The sequence below is a fragment of the Squalius cephalus genome (assembly GCF_949319135.1).
Source record: "Squalius cephalus genome assembly, chromosome: 14".
NCBI lineage: Eukaryota > Metazoa > Chordata > Actinopteri > Cypriniformes > Leuciscidae > Squalius > Squalius cephalus.
The window spans coordinates 14,357,950-14,378,765 of NC_137135.1; the positions used below are offsets into that span (position 1 = coordinate 14,357,950).

General features: G+C 37.8%; 1 protein-coding gene and 1 pseudogene across 2 annotated transcripts in view; both read left to right on the top strand.

Moving 5' to 3' along the window:
- Positions 1–20,816, top strand: part of sowahab (sosondowah ankyrin repeat domain family member Ab) — a 394,094-nt gene that overhangs the window by 158,579 nt on the left and 214,699 nt on the right. The gene's annotated exons all lie outside the window — the stretch shown is intronic.
- LOC307171408 (kyphoscoliosis peptidase-like) lies at positions 11,765–13,059 on the top strand (annotated as a pseudogene). The gene has a single exon. The product of its transcript is annotated as a kyphoscoliosis peptidase-like (transcript).

Sequence of the window (20,816 nt, forward strand, 5' to 3'; positions counted from 1 at the left end):
GTATTACCCGGACATTTACTCGTACCTCATCGAGTCACCAGGTAGCCAGTGAATGATTTTACTACGGTTTTAAGAAGTAAACATCTTTAAAGGTATAATATTATGTCTTTATATTTAGAGTAGCTACTGAGTGCACTTTTCTGTCCAGCCATACAACTAGCCTGATTTAGCTTTCGATAGCATCATCCGTAATTCATGATATTTCCATAACAGCAAGATATTGATGATGATGGCAGGCAGAGATGGGCATAAATACATGGAAATGTATTTAAAATAAAATAAAAATACTGTGTGGAAAAATTTAATTAAATACAAATACATAATAGGGGTAGCCTACTGTGTGAAAAAAAAAAAAGTTTAAATACAAATTACATGTTTGTAAGGGTTAGTACCATAGACTGTAAAAAATAGGTTGGTACACGTCCTCAATCCGATACTGTGTATGGCGCTCGCCGGATTGTTTTCCCCTAAAAGTGGGCGTGAACCTTTTCAGAGACGTTCTATGACGCTACGCCGGTTGTATGTATGCTGGAATAGATCTAAATACTTAAAAAACTTCTCATGATTCGTTAATCCCGATAGCTGTAATAGTAAAAACGTATAAAAGCTGTAATAGTAAAAGTTTTCCAGATAGCTCTACATGTAATGCCAGATATTTCATATGCAAGCATGTCAGCCAATCACAGCAGTGGGCAACAACACTGAAGTCTCACAGCAGACACGCCCCTTCAAACAGAGTGTTCAATCCAGGGAATGAAATCAGGCTAGGAAATATGCCTTTTATTTCTAAATTATAACAAATTTTGATCTAAAAAACATACTAACATTATAAGGGCACCCCAGGAAACATTATAAAATAATAAAATAATCCATTCTACGGCACCTTTAAGGCTATTTACCTGTAAGCAGTATATTGTAAGGGTGGTTTCCCTTTAGATTGGCGGTTCAGGCTGCAGGATTGCCGAATGACTAAAGATATCTACAAGATGAACAGTTGCTTTTTTAGAAAATATAGAACTGTGTTAGTCAAACCACTGACACATCTTGTCAATCTTGTCAAGAACTTGTACATTTCCTTTAGGATGGAAAAAAGCAGTCATTGTGCCTGTATTTAAATCAGGAAGTCAGGACTCTATATCGTCCAATATCTATTTTTACCTATTTTATCCAAAGTAATTGAGAAAGTTGTAGCAGCACAACTGGTTGACCACTTAGAAGCCAGTCAGCTCCTCCACCCACAGCAGTTTGGCTTTAGATCAGTTTATTCAACCGAAATTGCAAACTGCTGCTTTACTGAAAATGTGAAAAAATCCCTGGATAGGGGTGATGTGGTGGGAGCTGTATTCCTTGATCTTAAAAAGGCTTTTGATACAATCAACCATAGCTTGCTTTTAAGTAAAATGTAACCTTTTAATTTCTCTATTGAGGCAGTACATTGGTTTGCATCCTATCTTCAGGTTAGAGTACAGTGTGTTAAAGTTGCTCAAGAAAAATCTTCGCTCTCAATGGGCATACCACAGGGCTCTATACTTGGTCCTTTGCTGTTCAGTATTTTTATAAATGACTTACCATTAAACTGTTCAGGTGCCAGCTCTATGCAGATGATGCAGTTCTTTATGTACCCACCAAATCACCAGAGCTGGCTGCTGATGTACTGTCTACATGTATGGCTGATGTCACACAGTGGCTCAATCAAAATCAGTTGGTGCTAAATCTTACAAAGACAGTGTCCATGTGTTTTTCTATTAAGAAACTCAATCTAAATGAAAGATTTAAAGTTAACTTACAAAATGAAAAAAATCACTCTGTTACACAATTTAAATATCTTGGATTGGTCATAGATCCTCAACTTAAATTTACTAAACATATAAAGAAAATCTCTAAAACAATACAAAGTATCTGAACTGTTTTAAACTAATCAGAAACTATATACCAAAACAGGCAGCCCTGCTGTACATGCATGCTATGGTCTTTTCACATATTTCATACTGCATGACAGTTTGGGTGCAAGCAGCTCCATCTGCAACAAAACACATTGGTTCACTTGACTTTACAATCAAGCAATACCAAATATCCAAAAATTATGGATACAAAGCCAATTTGTTACCATCACTGTCATATCCTCAATAAATATAATTTATTAAGCTTTGAAAGCTTCAGTAATTTATGTTTACTTAAGTTAATTTTTAAGTGTATTCATAATTTAGCACCTGAGCTACTTAGCAAATTTATTCAAATACAGAACAGCAAAAGAGTTACCAGAAGCACCACAAATCATAACTGTACAACACCATATACTGTAGGACAAGCTTTGCACAGACAGCCTTTTCTTCTAAGAGCTGTAAAGCTCTGGAATTCGTTACCATCTGACATTAAAATCATATCTGACTTAAAAAAGTTCACTTCCAGGCTTAAGTTGTAGCTAAAGACAACCAAAATTGTAGCTATTTTTAAATATTGTAATTTTTCTGTTGGTGGGAGTGAGTGAGTGAGTGAGTGAGTGAGTGAGTGAGTGGGTGAGTGCATGTTTGAAGAAATGTGAATGTTTTATACTTGTATGTATCTGTTTTATAATGTACTTAGAAAAGCCCAACAGGAGTTGAAAATTAGCATTAGCTATAAACTCTATATGCTGTGCGGATGGTTATTGTAACTATGTTTGACTGCATTGTCCCTGTTAAATAAATAAACAAATAAACAAATACAAAAAGAAATGTTATCAGCAAGATGGTATAAAATTTTGCATTTCTTTTATGGGTTTATTACTACCTACTGCTACTTATACCAATGACGGAAATAAACGCAGTTACAATAGCAAAATATTTGGGAGAGCGTTGCTATAGTGTGAAGATATTGTATTGTATTTGCAATAGGTAGCAATGTTAATACTAAATCAAAATTAGTTAGCACAGGTTATCATTTATAGATTTAGTAACATTATTTGGTTATGCTTGTGACATTCAAACTGACCAATCAGAAGATTACAGCTTCCCTCACCTTACTAAAGATGGGACACAAATATTAGCCCACAGGCCTTGATCACTATCAGCACCTCTGTCTTTAGGAATTCCAAATGGCCCTTGGAGGGGGTTGGATCTGGAAAGTAAAAGATTTTCATCCTTACAATATCTTTAGGTGTGTTCGCCTTTGGCTGGTGTTAATGATCGGCAAGATTTTCCGCTTGCCAAGTCAAACACTTTCTGCTTCCCGTAGTGACACTCGTTTGATGTTTGCGTACTTTATTGCGGACAAAGTCGATTAGGTGTGTAATTCTCAGATGAAAATTTTTCATGCAGCAACCAGAATTACTGTTCATTCAATAGGTTTATGTGCTGCTTAATGCTCTTAATAGGTCAAAAAGATTGGTCAAGTTTGATAAAACATGGATTTGTGAGCATTAGCGCAACTAAAAGTGTCAGAATAAGCACATAACAGAGCAGATCTTGTGCAGATGCTCCGGAGAAACTGTGCAGAATGAACCAGACGCATTGTGACAAATGACTGCATTCAAAAATACCACATATGGAGTGATTATGCTTTAACTTATTCCGACACAATACCTGTTTGCTGGAATTTAGCAAACTCAAGGTCAGATGTGCCGTTGTGCTCAATGACTGCTGAAATGAGGTAACATTGGTTAATATACATGGACCAAATAAAAAACAGAAGGTGAGTTAAGAATTTTTCAGCTCTTCAAAGCAGAAAATGCACAAATGGTTTCTGCTCACCTTCGAGAGGAGGGAACAGTGCTTTATTTGATGATTGTGTTGAAGTACTTATCTCTCATTATATAACTGCTAATTGGAATGCACTCCGGCACAGACTTGAACAGACTAACAGGGATGAGAGATGTCAACAGCTCTCTTGATAACTAAACGAGGCCCATGCAGCCAATACATGCAGGAAACCTTTGTGATTAAAACCGTCCATAGATTGATAGTCAAGATGAGCGGCACTATTCAGATCGCTCACAGAAAGATCAGTAGGCAATTAAGGCGGTCTATTTTGGTTGCATACAGACGACACTTTGGTCTCTAAAAAAGATTCTTGCTCCATGTCTAACGCTATGATATCTCTCTAATGTGGATACTTGATGTTAATGTGTCTGAATTTCAGATGAAAACTTTAATAGGTTATTCTGAAAAGACCAGCTAACCGTTAGCAATCTTAATGGCAGTTGCTCAGTTGCACCCCAAAAGAAGTATGCAGTCTGGAAATCTGACATCTTGGATGGTCTAATAATTTAGCACTTTTTTTTTAGCTTTCACTTTTAATGGCTGTGAATGGGAAAATATGCTTTTTGGGACCAGGGGCTATATTCACAACAGGTCAATGATCCCAAGCATACCTCAAATTCCACCAAGCCTTGGTTGCAGAAGAAGTCCTGGAAGATTCTACAGTGGCCATCACAGTCACATGACCTGAACCCCATAGAAAATCTCTGGTGGGATTTGAAGAAGGCGGTTGCAACACGCAAACCCAAGAATATTACTGAACTGGAGGCCATTGCTTAGGGTTGGGTTTGTTTTGCATTTAAAAACCTTTATAAATGATCTCGATCTGTAAAGGGAGATGATCGCCGCCATGTTTGTTTGGGCCACAGTTCAGAAATTCATGTCTGTTGGATTTATTAAAGCACGTGAATTCATCAGTTTCTCACAAAATACATGAAATTAAGTGCCTGGTGAACTGGGAGAAGAATAGAGTAAACTTTATAGTTACTTACACTGTGTATCTGATATGAATAAAACACATCTGCAACTATAAATGTATTGTTTTGCTATAAATTATATAAATGTCTGAAACCTAAAATAAACATTATGTGGTTATACACACTGAATAGCTGTGATATATGACAAACGCTGACCGTCCGTCTTTGGCTCAGCGCCAGCCATAGCGAAAGCACAGTTTGAATCTGGCAGTTATATCACGTCACTGAACATTCGCTCCTTAGTGGTCAGATGAGATGTAGAGGAAAATATCTAGTGGAAAATGAGAACGTTAGATATTATGTATAAGAGACTTATTGATCTTGAAACAGACCAAATTGTATTTTGAAAATGTAATAAACAGTTAAGCTATTTTGTTATATATATTCTCTAAGAAATAATAATAAAAGGTTATTCAAAACTACTTAGTGTTAAACTGAAGCTCTCATTAAGACAGTTTGCCCTGACCTTTTTTTTAATTAAAAACATGCTCATCAGAGTGCTGTATTCTTTGTGTAAATTGCATTTAATATATACTTTTATTTATAAATTAATAAGTAGGACCCAAAAAAAATGAGTCATGCCATTGACCCATAAATGAACAGACTGTGTGTTGGTCGATGGTCGTGCGGTCTGAGGCCTGGAATGTGAAAGCGCAGAATAGGATGTAGATATCCTGCCACATGCCACACAGCTGATTTCTTGTCTTTTTTATTTGCCTGTCCTTTTATTTCAATCTGTCATCTCAAGAATTCAATCTCAGTTCTTTCTCTCCCTCCTCACCATGCAGCCATCCTCGTCCAGTGCATGTGGTCTGGCCGTATGTCAGTCAGTAAGCTGTCTATCACATGCGGTCCAGGCTATCCAGTCAGGCCTCAGGCATATACTCAGAGAAGCCTGGCTTTGCCTGATGGATTCCAAGAGCACGCCTCCCTCCAAACTTTCCTTCAGCTTACAGCAAGAGGCACTTCTGTCAGGAAAAAAATAATGAGCAATGCAAACTCGCTTGACCTCCCCGCAATGAGGCAGATCCTTCTCCATAGACACAATTTGAAACACCACCAACTGCAAATGCAATAAAATCTTTTTTTGATCTGCTTGCGCTTGTTGAATATTTCCACAGATGCAGATCTCTGAAGCCGTTAGATAAATATTTCAGCGTCACTCCTTTTTTTGCCCAACATAATAGTATTGCAAACCTTACTGAGTGGGCTGCAATCAGACCTTGTCCAAATGCAATCAGACAGGTGCTTCAAACACAATCAGGCAGAGATGTTAGTCATTAAGGTGCTAATAAGTATTCTTCAGTCCTGTAAGACCCACGTAGGTAACAGTACAGATCCTTCTCAAGCCATTACAGTGCAATCTAGATACTCTCTATGCAATTACTTTTAGAAGAACTGTGAATCAGTATTATTTCTGAGCTGTGCGTATGTCAATTTTTCCAGCCAGGCTGAATATGGACACTGTCCAGCATGCTAAAACCGAGGTGCTCGGCCTTCCATTTGCTAAGTAAATAAACAAGGTGATGATGAGGGAGGCAGGAGCATGTGTGCTTCTCATGATGATTCACCTAAATAACAAGCAAAGGAAAGTGCATTTGGCAGGCATTTATAAACAGAAAACCACAAAGTTTATGCTTCTCAAAGTGCAAAGACACTAGTTACTTTGCAAGCTCTTCTGGGTTATTGAGTTACTGCCCCCTGCTGCCCATCAGACACATCACATATGTTTTTGACATTTCTTTTTGGGTTATTTGAACTGTAATTCCAACTGTAGTTATTGCACAATGAGTTTTTTTATGCTAGCCAATTATTTTCACATTCAACGACCACTTTAGCCTCTCCAGCTTATCACATGGTTAGTGAAATAAAGTGCTTTTGCAAACCATGCAACAATCTTTAAGTACACCTAAAATCATGCTGCATGTCAATACATCTCTTTTCCACCAACTCAATGTGAGTTATTTGCTTTGCTTTCTGGTCATGGGTTTTGAGTCAGAGTCAGAGTCAGAGTCAGCTTTATTGTCGATTCTTCACATGTTCCAGACATACAAAGCAATCGAAATTACGTTTCCCTCCATCCCACGGTGAAGACAAAAACATGTAGTTAAAACTAGACTAGAGTTAAAAACAAAAAAAAGAAAAGATTTTGAGATTCTCTATGTGTGTGTTCATCAGGTGATGGTACATATTTTGATTGCAACATATGATTATATGAAAATTGGTGGTGCTTGAGGATTTTCTTGGGTTTCTAAAGGCTGAACGTGACCAGTCGTAAATAATAATTTAAAAGTATATTTCCATTTGCATTTAAAAAAAATACATCTCATTTTCTTATCATTCTCATTCCCCATGGTGCATTTGTGTATGAAAATTTCAGTGTTAGATTTTTTTATTACTTAATTTTAGTTGTATTACTTAACTTAATTATAAATAGTCAGTTATACTATTAGAGTATAATTAGCCTAATATTTGGATCTAGTTTTTTATAGTTTAATTAGCATTTTAGTAATTTTACCATGTGTTTTGTCATTTTATTGATGTCAAAATAAAACCAACGTAATGTTACTTGAAAGCATTATAGCCTACTATTCCTGCCAAACTTCCATGGTTGCAGTTAGTGTCACTACAGTAAATCCATGGTAAATGTTGCAGATCTGTGGACACCGGATAGTTCATTCATGGCACAATGTTTCTTCCTGGTTTCTACGCTCTGTTTGATCCGTTAATAACGGAGAAATGTGAATGTTTCTCACTAGATCTCACAGCGATGTTATTGAGTAGCGAATTCAAATGATTTATTTACTGGATCTCTTATTAGCGCTGTGTAGTAACAGTGTCGCTTGATCAAGATCGGCTCGCACTGCTTTGGCCCAAACTGATAAACAACGGTCCGTCACACAATAACGAGTAGCTCAGCTTCGTTCCGCTTACATTACGTTTGCCATTTGATATCGGACAATGTTGACCCGCCTACATTTGAAATAAAGAAATTTTGGTCAAGAAAAATGGTCCAACAAACCGTTCGGTTTGAAAATGCGTACCGAACATCGAACCGAATCCGCGCTAAAATATCAAGGTGAAAGTCATCATAGCTTGCTAACCCAGCTCCCAACCCAACTTTGAGAATAGATTAACGGCGATATTTTTTTTCATCGCCCGATAAGAGTCTCACGTTAACGCAGCACGTTAACGCCGATAACGGCCCACCACTAAAATATATATATATATATATATATATATATATATATATACAAATTAATGATGAGTAACTTTGCTCCTCTACAACTAAGCAACAAAACATCTTTTAGTAAAGGGTAATGTCAAACCTGCTGTTTATTTAATATCAGCACAAATAGACCTGCAGTCTGAATGTAACAATCATTCGCCTATTATGTTTTTGTGTGCGTCAGCACTTTATAATAGCAATTTATTTTTAAAATGATTTTTTTTTTTTTTATGAATTGGGCACATTCCATCCACAATCTCTGAAAAGACCCAAGATATTTTTTAGAGATATATCAACAAATGTCCAACATTGTATATTTCCATACTGAGCGAGTCAGGACAGATTGACATTTCAAATTGATTATGAACATTATTCCAATTAGGCCACTTGTGGCAGGTCAGTGTTCGGCACAGTACATCTTGTACTCCAGGTCAGATTGAGCAGCCTGTGGAGAGACAATATTGACAAACCTCACGGCTCTAATCAGTCCTCGTCGTGAGGCTAATGATAGTGAAACAAAGCCAAGTCCTAGAGCTGAAAGCCACTTCTGTCATCATTTTGAAGTTAACTTTGTTGCTTCTCTGCATGAATCCCAAACAACTTCACACAAAAAAAGAAAGGATAAAAAGGTGAGGGGAAATATATATATATGAATGATATTATAGTGCATTATTATTCCTGAAATACTCATCATAGATCTTATATTTTTATATATATATATTTTTGTCTGGTTTTCCAAAACAAATATCTAAACAGTCTTAAATCAAGATGCATTTACTTGAAAAGTAAAATGACACATTTCGTTTTCTGAAATATTTATCAAAATTAAGTGAGTGGCTTAAAACAAGAAAAAAATAAAAATAAAAATCTGCCAGTAGGGAAAGAAAAATAAACTCAATTCAAAAGGAAAACAAGTTTATTTTTCTTATCATTTTGGCAGGTATTGCTTTAAGCACAAACTCAACTAATTCTGATACATTTGAGACAATAGATAGATAGATTTCATAAGTCCCCCTTCACACTGATTATAGAGGTCTGATAGTGAGTCAGTAACTGAAGCAGTAACTGAGGCAGTAACTGATAATGGTAAAGTGGGACACTGTTAGTGTAATCTCTGTTCTAGAGCTGACAATGTAAAACTGCCCCTGTTTATACAGTGATGATCCTTCTCAAAAGTCTCTGTGACTATGTGATTTTTTTTTTTTTTGTGAGGTGAATTATTATTATTTTTTTTATTTTGGCACATGAAATGGCAAACTCAGCATGAGGCAACAACGGTTTGTGTTATTTGCCTGAATTAGATTTGCACAAGTAATTTTTTTTTTTAGTCTTTAGGTTTAAATCTGATGCTTTTAATTCAATGTAGTGAGAGCAGACAGCCTGTCCGGGTCTCAGGAGGGATTACATTCTCATATCATTTGATAGTCTGGATCATAGGGTTGTAGAGGGAGATAAATGACCTCTTGGGTTTCAGCTTTTCAATTTCCTTCCTGTGCTGCCCTTCCTGCAACTGTTGACCACACATTTTCTGTCTGGATTGAAGCCGGGGGCAGTTAGAAAAGAGTCATGCTCCTCAGAGCTGAAGCAAGTTTGCTGGGTTTTGACTTTATATTAGGGGTGTAAAGGTACACATATTTGTATATATTTATTTATTTATTTTTTAGTATGGGTCGTTCAGTTCGTTGCCGAACCATTTAATTCTCAGGTAATGTTTAATATAACTCCGAAAACCACCATTTGCCTCATGCAGTGCAATCTCCTTCGCATAGAGTTGATCAGGTTGTTGGTTGTGGCCTGTGGAATGTCCACTCCTCTTCAATGGCTGTGCTTGCTGGATATTGGCAGGACCTGGAACACGCTGTCGTATACGCCGATCCAGAGCATCCCAAACATGCTCAATGGGCGACATGTCCGGTGAGTATGCTGGCCATGGAAGAACTGGGATGTTTTCAGATTCCAGGAATTGTGTACAGATCCTTGCAACATGGGGCCATGCATTATCATGCTGCAACATGAAGTGATGGTCGTGGATGAATGGCACAACAATGGGCCTCAGGATCTCGTCACGGTATCTCTGTGCCATCAATAAAATGCACCTGTGTTCGTTGTCCATAACATATGCCTGCCCATACCATAACCCCACTGCCACCATAGGCCACTAGATCCACAACGTTGACATTAGCAAACCGCTCACCCACACGACACCATACACGCTGCCTGCCATCTGCCCTGTACAGTGAAAACCGGGATTTATCCGTGAAGAGAACACCTCTCCAAAGTGCCAGATGCCATTGAATATGAGCATTTGCCCACTCAAGTCTGTTACGACGATAAACTGCAGTCAGGTCGAGACCCCGATGAGGACGACGAGCATAAGATGAGCTTCCCTGAGAAGTTTGTGCAGAAATTCTTTGGTAATGCAAAACCGATTGTTGCAGCAGCTGTCCGTGTGGCTGGTCTCAGACGATCTTGGAGGTGAAGATGCTGGATGTGGAGGTCCTGTCCTCACTGGACGTGTCACTTCTATATCCAGCTAGACAGACAGTGAACAGGCGAGATGTTAGCTTTAACATTAGCATTCATGAATCTTTTCTCATTTAACTTTAACATTGTAAAACTGCAAACAGACATAGAAAATCCAGCAATTAGAATTGCACATATTCAAAGTGCATAGCTGACTGAACAGTATTTATTGTCTAAATAAAGCATTCAAATGAAACATTAAATCAACACATTAAGCATTAAACTTTACATTGTCATGTGCATTTGTTAATTATATTCCTTGTTTTAGGTAATGGCTTGTAATCACAGAATCCAAATTAGCCTAATAATCATAACAAAAGACCGCTAACATATTGCACAGTCACTTTATGTTTCGTTTTTAGCAACATTTGCATCTCTAGATTAATTAATTTACTCGTAAACATCTTAAACCTACTAAACATCATATTTGTATGACAAATAATAGCAACATACAGCCTTATGCGGGCCACCGTACGAGCCGCTCTTCAGCCATGACACTTCACAATGAACTTAAACCAACCAAGTCACACGGAAGTTACCATACACAATCCTCGCCACAAGAGGGCACTTAAAGGTCAACATATAACCAAATCCCGCATTCCTTACAATTAAACTGAACCATTACAGTTCTACTTTATGACTGACCCTGAGAACTTCATCAAAACTCACTATCCTGATGAAGAGGAGTGGCAGCTCTTGGAGAGCCCTATTGAGCTTGAAGAGTTTGACCCTCCTTCACTCAAAACACTTCCTGGTTACAGGTACTGTAACACATTTTGTACATTTTGTATTACTCAAATCAACAAATGTGTTTAAAACTCACGACAAGCTCTTAGAACAGAACTCTTTGCATTTATGTTGGATTTATAAATTTTTCTAGAAATGTTTAATTAAAATGTAATGACTAAAAATAATTAAATGTAAATGATAAATAGTAACATTTCCTTGCCATACAAATATTTTATTTTTTGCCTGTTGGTTATTGCAGGACTTTGGCAGTTTTGTAACTTAACAAATTAAATAAAAACATATTTTAAAAAAATTATGACTTTGAGGCTTTATTCTTTATTGCGATATTAAGTGCAGTTGACCTTTACATTTTACACATTATACATCAGAAAATTAAAAAACAATTTTAATTCAGAAACTAAAAACATGCTCATCATAAAAGAGGTGTATGTTTGATTTGCATCTGTGTATTCTTAAAGAATCTACTAGAATGCGTTTCATGTCATTGATCCATCAATTGATGTACTGCTGTGAGTAATTGACACCTTTACAATGTATATGCCACAGAGGTGATGGTATTGATGACTTTTTCTCAGCTTGTCGATTTCACCTATCAGGTTTCCCAGCCTAGTGGCAATGAACTACAACAGCTGAGCAACTCCATCGGCTTCCTCACAAGCACCCAGCACAGCATGGAGCTCCGCCTCATGCCCCCAACGTCTGGCACAAATGAGGTCAGGGTTTTGCTCAACCTAGAAACACTTCCAAAACATTTAGCTGCATTTGTTCCTTCCAGTTGGATGTCCAACACCCAAGGCCTCAGAAGAGCTGTTGCCTGCAACAGTTGCCTGCAACCAGACGCTATGTGTTTAGGACTCAAGCCTTGTAAATATGGGAATGATATCATTTTTCTAGAGTCTGGATCCCTTAAATTAGTTTTAAAGACTACTAGACCACTTTTGAAGTCGCATGTGTGAACTGAGCCATAAGGACCTGGATAAGACTTTAGTCCTAAATGCTAGGCCATTCAGACTGAGCCAGATCAACTCATGTAACATCCTCTACCCTTATCACTGGTTACCAGTGATTTATCTGTGTTTGCAAGAGACTGGGCGTATGCAGCAGACAGCTTCCTTCTTTGCTGCCCAGATGTTTATATTAACCTGAATGAGCTTTTTCCGTATGGTCTCAGCAGTTCTTGTGGTCCTGGTATGAGGGCTTTGGAGGCCGGCGTCTCCAGGTTCAGCCATACAGAAGCTCTGGTTTAAACACAGAAAGGAAACTGCAACATCATCTTCCAGAGCCCTCAAGATCTAGACCTTCATGGTGTTTTAACTAAAGAACAGTGCAATCAACCAGCAATTCTTCTTTCAAACCATGTCCCCTTCACTCACAATGAGAGCAAAGTCACAATCAGGATTGCCCTTCCTGTATGGAGTCTACAAGCTTGGTCTCTAAGGAAAAACATCATTCAAGCTAGAATTCACCTTGCTTTGTGAATAGCCTACATCCTAAAGAAAACCTCAGCGTATAAAAGCCATCCATTCCCATGCACATACAAAGCCTGGAAGAGGGGCAACGTGCTGTTTGAACCTTGTGCAGGGCTGTTAGAGGCCTTGTCCTGGGTGAAATGTCATGTACGTGACGTGTCCCAAGTGCCCGACTAGTGAGTATGCAAGGAGATCAGAGAATGGATCTCCAGCACAGGGTTTGGGAAGGGACTGTGTTTACAGGCAGGGAACCACAGCTTGAACTTGCTGCTAGCCAAAGCGAGACCTCCAATGAGATGGTCATCCTGATGTCCTTCAGAACAAGAGATATGACAAAGTTCTGCAAGTCACATGAAATAATCCCAAAAGACACTTGAGACCCCTTAGTTGTAACTATATTCAGCATGGCTTCTTGTATGTTATCGCTTTACTATAATTGATAGCACATTTAAAACAAAAATCTTCATTAATATACAACAATCTATTTTACAATGAAATAAGGCTGTGACGGTGGCAGTTTTTTACCACCGCGGTGGTAATGGACCAACTACCGGTGGTGGTGCGGTGGTTGGTGGGTTGTTTTGGAAAATAAAATAAAAAATGAAGTGTTTATTTGAGCAATTCCTTCAAAGAAACAACACACTAAAGCCTGTAAAGCATTTTAAATAAATATCAGTAAATAATGGTAACTTAAATAACATAATAAAGTTAAATACACTATACAAAATTATAAACGCAACACTTTTGTTTTTGCCCCCATTTTTCATGAGCTGAACTCAAAGATCTAAGACTTTTTCTATGTACACAAAAGGCCTATTTCTCTCAAATATTGTTCACAAATCTGTCTAAATCTGTGTTAGTGAGAACTTCTCCTTTGCAGAGATAATCCATCCACCTCACAGGTGTGGCATATCAAGATGCTGATTAGACAGCATGATTATTGCACAGGTGTGCCTTAGGCTGGCCACAATAAAAGGCCACTCTAAAATGTGCAGTTTTATCACACAGCACAATGACAGAGATGTTGCAAGTTTTGAGGGAGTGTGCAATTGTAATGCTGATTGCAGGAACGTCCACAAGAGCTGTTTCCCATGAACTGAATGTGCATTTCTCTACCATAAGCCGTCTCCAAAGTCGTTTCAGAGAATTTAGCAGTCCATCCAACCGGCCTCACAACTGCAGACCACATGTAATCACACCAGCCCAGGACCTCCACATCCAGCATCTTCACCACCAAGATCGTCTGAGACCAGCCACCCGGACAGCTGCTGCAACAATCGTTTTGCATTACCAAAGAATTTCTGCACAAACTGAACCGTCTCAGGGAAGCTCATCTGCATGCTCGTCGTCCTCATCGGGGTCTCGACCTGACTGCAGTTTATCGTCGTAACAGACTTGAGTGGGCAAATGCTCATATTCAATGGCGTCTGGCACTGTGGAGAGGTGTTCTCTTCACGGATGAATCCCGGTTTTCACTGTACAGGGCAGATGGCAGACAGCATGTACAGTATGGCGTTGTGTGGGTGAGTGGTTAGCTGATGTCAACGTTGTGGATCTAGTGGCCTATGGTGACGGTGGGGTTATGGTATGGGCAGGCGTATGTTATGGACAACGAACACAGGTGGATTTTATTGATGCCATTTTGAATGCACAGAGATACTGTGACGAGATCCTGATGCCCATTGTTGTGCCATTCATCCACGACCATCACCTCATGTTGCAGCATGATAATGCACAGCCCCATGTTGCAAGGATCTGTACACAATTCCTGGAATCTGAAAACTTCCCAGTTCTTCCATGGCCAGCATACTCACCGGACATGTCACCCATTGAGCATGTTTGGGATGCTCTGGATCGGCTAGACAGCGTGTTCCAGGTCCAGGTCCAGGTCCAATATCCAGCAACTTCGCACAGCCAATCAAAAACCTGATCAACTCTATGCGAAGAAGATGTGTTGCACTGCGTGAGGCAAACCAAATACTGATTCGGTTCGGCATTCGCGGATTAACTGCTAAATTTAACCATCATAGAGTGAAAGTCCATAATTTGGACGTGACATGCCAATTTACACATTCAAACAATTTTAATCGCGGAAGAAGAGCCGAAAACCGGGACTCGCGCGTTATCTGCGAGAGAGAGAAAGAGACACGTTTCAGACAGCGCTCGAATGCAGAATTGATTCCTCTTTCGCGTTTCCTTACCCTTGAACAGACACATAAACACAAAATTGTCAAAATAAATGACCATCTATGACAAGTATTCTCTCATTTATGTCATAATATGAACAGCTGAGAAAGAAACGGATATTTGTCAGTTTTTTTCGGTCCGTGTAGTCGGTCTTAAAGTGACAGCATACACTTAATATTATATATATACCGTTTTCTGTGTCATTGATATAAATAAAACAATAAAATACAACTTTAACAAAGATTAAACTATATTTAATTTATACAGTGACAAATAGTGTTATTTTACATTTAAATTATTAATTTCTGTACCTGAATATACTGTTAGACTTTCAAATAAATTTGTTATTTAGTATTCATCTCTGCTTGTAATTTGTGTATTTGTTCTTATTTTATTACTGACTGTTCACTTGTTTTAAATAATGTGAACTTTATCAGTTAGGCTATAGTTTTTAATGTAGTAGGCTAGCTATCGTAAAACTTCAACTGAGCTTTAAGTAATAAATGAAAAGCAAAGTTATTATAAACTTATCTCAATTAAACACTTATCTTAAACTACAGTATGAGATGGTTAAAAACAAAACTGCTCAATCACAAAGTAGGCTACCAGCGGCCAGACGAAACAAACGTCTATAGCAACGCTATTCAACGCAACACCATACCCAAAAATGTTGATAGTGTTTCTTGCTAAGAATCTTTAATAGGTCTAGCCTGGCGTAATACCTTTGAATGTTGTCAATGTTTAATTGTCATTTTTTATTTATTTAAATATTACATTCTTTTTGTTTACTGCATTTATTTAAATTTGACTGAAGCAAGAGTATTATGTCTTATTTTGTCTTATCTTATTTGGTAACCTATTGTTCAGGATTTGTAGATCTTTAAAATAATAAAGCTTTTCAGAATCGTGAAAGAATTGGGCATCTCCAGTCGACACCCAAGCGTCTACAGTTGACACTTAATAAATATATCTGGGGCGTCTACAATCGACACCCAATGCGTCTACAGTCAACACTTAATAATCTTTATACTCTAGCTCTGCATCTACAGTCGACAACTGGCTTCCCAGAATCCCACCCGCAAAAGGAATACAACAGTAGAATAGGAGCATGGCAAAAATGACATGATACATTACATAATTTCCCTACAATTTGATTGGTTCTTCATAGGCAAACCCTTCTGTTAATAGGTAGAAGCAAACTCTGTTTTCTTGATTACTTCATTGTTAATCACAAATTTTCAAGTTTTCAACATCTGTCTAGTTAATTTTCCCTATTTGTTATTTTTACACTCACACACTCAAAGACAAGTTTTTAACCAAAGGGTTTGGAAACATTTAAGATTCAAAAGCATGAAATGAATGTTGTTCCTGCAAGAAAAATAAATGTTAGTTATGATTAATTAAAAAATCCATCACAGGGCTCTATAGCAATCAAATAATGCTAAAATTAACTTTTTTTTTTTTCCTGGGCCGTTTTTGTAATGACTTTTAAGTGATTGGTGTCAGTGATTTTTATCAGATACTGTACAGTTAAAGTTAGTCCCCTCAAGTTCACACAGGTGTTCATCAGAGTAACCACAGGTGTGTAGTTCATCACATAATATGAATGGTCCATTTTTTTAAAACAGTATGTCTTGTTTTATAGTATAAAATCTAAAGAATTCTTATTTTCTGAAATCATTTTCTGGAAGATACTGTTTGTCTTGCGATTTTGTTTGATAATTTATCTAACACGATTGCATAACTTAAAGCTACACTGTGTAGGATTTTCTACCAACTGAATATCACTTTCTAGCCCCTCCCATTCCGAGGGCGTTTTAACTCCTACGGTGGCCGTATTATTTCAAATCTGCCAGCAGTCGTGAGTAATCTCCCTCTTGCATTCGTCACAGTGCCACTGAGTGTAAAAACGCGAAAGGCGAAGCTTGAATTTCCAGGTATGTCCCTCTTTGTCTAATGTATTTTCAAGATGGATGCGCAACATGGCTTCCGCCATTTGAGCGACTCGCTCAGATTCTACGCTTACGAGAATACTTGAATAGTTGGTTGAAGTGATTACACATTAATGAGAATGTATAATTTTTAAAGAACAAAGTGTTTTTTGCTAAAAATCAACTTAAAATATTACACAGCTTTAAAGCTTTTTTTTTTTTTTTCGCCACTAGGGGTCACTAACCTCTTACAATAACCAAGGCGTAGGTTGATGACGCATTTAAGTGGAATTAGGGATCTTGTCGTCAAGCTGATGAATCTAATAATGTTTATGGATGAGTGAATACATTGATGTTTTTAACATGACTGTGGTATGAAGCAGGGCGCAGTTGCTAATGAGAGACAGATATCAGCGCCACATGCGAGTCCTGCGGAAATAAAGGAATAAGGACAATTAATTCTACCGAACTATACGCAAGTGCTGAATTACTACTCACACAGGTTAGTTTATTAGACGAATTAAACTTGTAAGGTAACGCAGCGCTGTTTCACTTGGTCTAACAGTTACACTATCATACTAAACTGCATTTGAGTGTATTGAATGTTATTCTATGTGTTAGTTTATTGGCTGTATGAGAATAGCAGTAAGCTAGATCAACATTAGAATAACATACAGATCATATTCTGACATTTCATCATGTTGAACTATATAACATTGATTAGTTTTATTTGCTCACCTGTCTAGTAAAGTACATGCAACACTCTTGACAGAGACACCACTCGCATCTCAAAAATGATATTGATCCTCATTTTAGTCCTCTTTTTGTCTCAAAGTGAGCATATCGCTAGGCGTAACCCAGTGGTCCACGTCTGTCGCCATGGTTACTATGGCAGTACGAGCGGAAGCCGAGGGTAACGCGGATATGACGCCATTGACTGGCGACGCCCTCACACCTGCTCACACGTCCCGGTTCCTTGGTTAAAATAGTTGGAAAAATTTGGGATATTGTAAGTAATCAACTAAACAAAATATATAACACTGGCCTAGTTTTTTTGGAGTATTTTACTGCAAAATTCTTACATAGTGCACCTTTAAATGTAGAGTGTCCAAACTTTATATGCCCCCATCTATATATTTCTAAATTGCTTACCTGCACATCTGTAAACAGACGCTGGAGTAACCAAAGCCCTAAAATGACCAACTCAGGTGAGCAAACCTTCTCAGATATCCCTTCACATCATACTCTACAGGTAACAGACAAAACCAGTATCTGTTAACAAGTGTCATCTGAGCAGATGTTTGCCTAGTTTCCATTAATTTTTAAACATTCAGAATTAGTTTTTTTATGCATCAGCTAATGCCAGTTCCAACACATGTCTTACTGTCTGTTTCTTTATTGCAATAATGATTCATGATTATTATCAGGCAGGTGATTATTTTAAGACAAGCCATAATGCTTTCCAGAATATATAGGACATCATGTACAGAGATGTCTGATATTGGGTCCAATAATTCAAAACCAATATAATGAATTACATCCTGCTATGGTGTAGAAGCACCACAGCTCAAGTTATACCAAGCTTTTATTGTACAGAGGAAAAGAACATAATTAAATCAGCAAAAAGTTAAATAAAACTGTAACAAGCGGATATGGAAGATACCCTTGAGTATGTGTGTATGAGAGAAAGACTGAAACTGACCAATGTTGTGGCAAAGCCAGATCCAGATGGCACGCAGTTTGTTTAAATCACAAAAATCTAAATTGCCCCCTGTGTGATTGTCTGGGTGATTGCTTGAACCAAAAAAAATCTGCTTGATTCTGAGCTGCAAATTACAAATCCAAATAAACACATCAAACTACTTACTCATCCAAATTCACAGACATACAAGTAAGACATCTGATCTCTCTCACCTCTCTTCCATTTTTGATTGTGTGTGTGTCAACCTTGTGGCAGACCTCAGGGCTCGGGATTAGGTCCTTTTGAAGTTTTCTTCTGGACCATGGCCCATTTAATGTTTGTTTTCCTGAGGCAGTGGTTGCATCTTCCTTGACTCTCCCAATTTCTTTATTGTGTTCTTCATTAATCTAGGATAGAATTTTTTTTTTTTTTTTTTTTTTACTGGCATTTAGCCAGTGACCTCTGTTCATCTCTATCCATCATTGCCTACTTTTCAAACACAGAGCTCTTGATTGGCTCTTTTGTATTGACTGATTGAGGTCCTGCTGTCATTCTACATGTTTTGCCATCAGTGATTGATGACCCACCAATCTTTAACTTCCACTCTTTATGCAGAACTACACTGATAGCGTCTTCCTTTGGGATATCTTCAATCGGTCCTTGTTTGGATTGAGTCATCTTTGCAGCTTCCTTGCAATCGTGTTTGCTTTGTTGCTCATATCCCAGGGTCCGCCATGAGGTCAGAGTGTAAACAGGGGCTTCCCCTGATGCCTCAGAGTTGCTGTTGTTCATTTTGTAGTTGTGGAGGTCACTGAAGGTGTAGAGGTTATTAAAGCCTTTCAGCACCAGACACGTGCAGGATGCCAGTGACCTCTTCTCTTCCCGTCCTTCACTGTTTGTGCTCCAGACATGAATGATGATAACTGTGAGGCTTGTTGAACAGAGGTGAGCTTTTACTTTTCTAAGGAATTATTCTTTTTCACCCGGTGGATGATGACAAGGGGGGAAATAAATTAAATAAGCTTGCACTGAAAGAGAATATAATGGAGGGCTCTTTTGACTTGGGACAGTAAGTAACCACCTAGCAACTACCCATGAACACCACAGAAACTGCATAGCAATGCAATAAAACTTACTCAGGAAACTTGCTGTATGATAAGGTGCCTAATAAAATAATGTTTATAGAGTGGTGCAGGCACAGTATGACAGCAAAACCCGGAAGACTAATTCGCCACTGGTTCCTTTGAGATTCTCCTATGTGGTTTTATAATGTGTTTTTTTTATTTTTTATTTATGTGTAAAATAGGTCTGTGGTTAACATAACTTGACCATAGTTTGACGTTTTGTTCTACATCATGAATTATACACACCCACATCAAAAACTTGAAGTTTGAAGCAGTTATGTTCATTTTGAAAACGTATGTTTTTAAATATTAAATAAGACAGCTTGGGGTGTGTGAGTGTGTGCCGTGTACGTGTAGAACAAAATATCAAAGTATTGTCAAGTTGTTTACCTCAGATTTTATTTTACTCATAAATTGAAAATGTATTTGTTTTCATGCAGACTAATTATATATATATATATATATATATATATATATATATATATATACAATTCATATTATTTTACCTGAAAAAGTTGTTTAAATAGTAAATTTAATGGTCATCTCATCAATGTAGTTCAATTCTGTGTGAAATTATATCCAGTGTAATTACAGAAAAAGCCCGTGAATGGCACATTGAAGAAATCCCTAAGAGCATTACTATGACAAACCCATGTTCTTGTCCCTACATATATACCACACTGACAGATGCTCTCAGACATGTGTCCACTTACACACTACTCATAGTACTGTGGTAAACACATCTTTTCATGAAGGCACTTTGACAACTCCATCTCACTCACTGCATAATGAATAAATTAACTCCTTACAGGTATGGCCATTACTGGACTAGCAAAAGAGATCTTGTATAGCTCACACTCAGAATAGGATATCTTTCATGTATTTAAAGCTACAGAAATTGATTTTAGCTACTACTGCCAAAAAATCTAATATCTGTTTCTGAGGATACATAAATTGGTAATTATTTGTTTCAAGGCATCAGAGTAAGAGAGACATGCACATTTAAAGCTGTTGCAACTTTAGAGTCCAGAAGTCAAAATCACTCTTACCACCCATGTTCTTTAATGCAACTAAACCCGAAGCATGAGGTGAAACATCCTTGAGAAATACAGGTGGCTGACGAATTCTGATGATTTTGATGCTATTAATATTATAGAGCAGGGTTCACCAATCTCGGTCCTGGAGGGCCGCTGTCCTGCAGAGTTTATGAT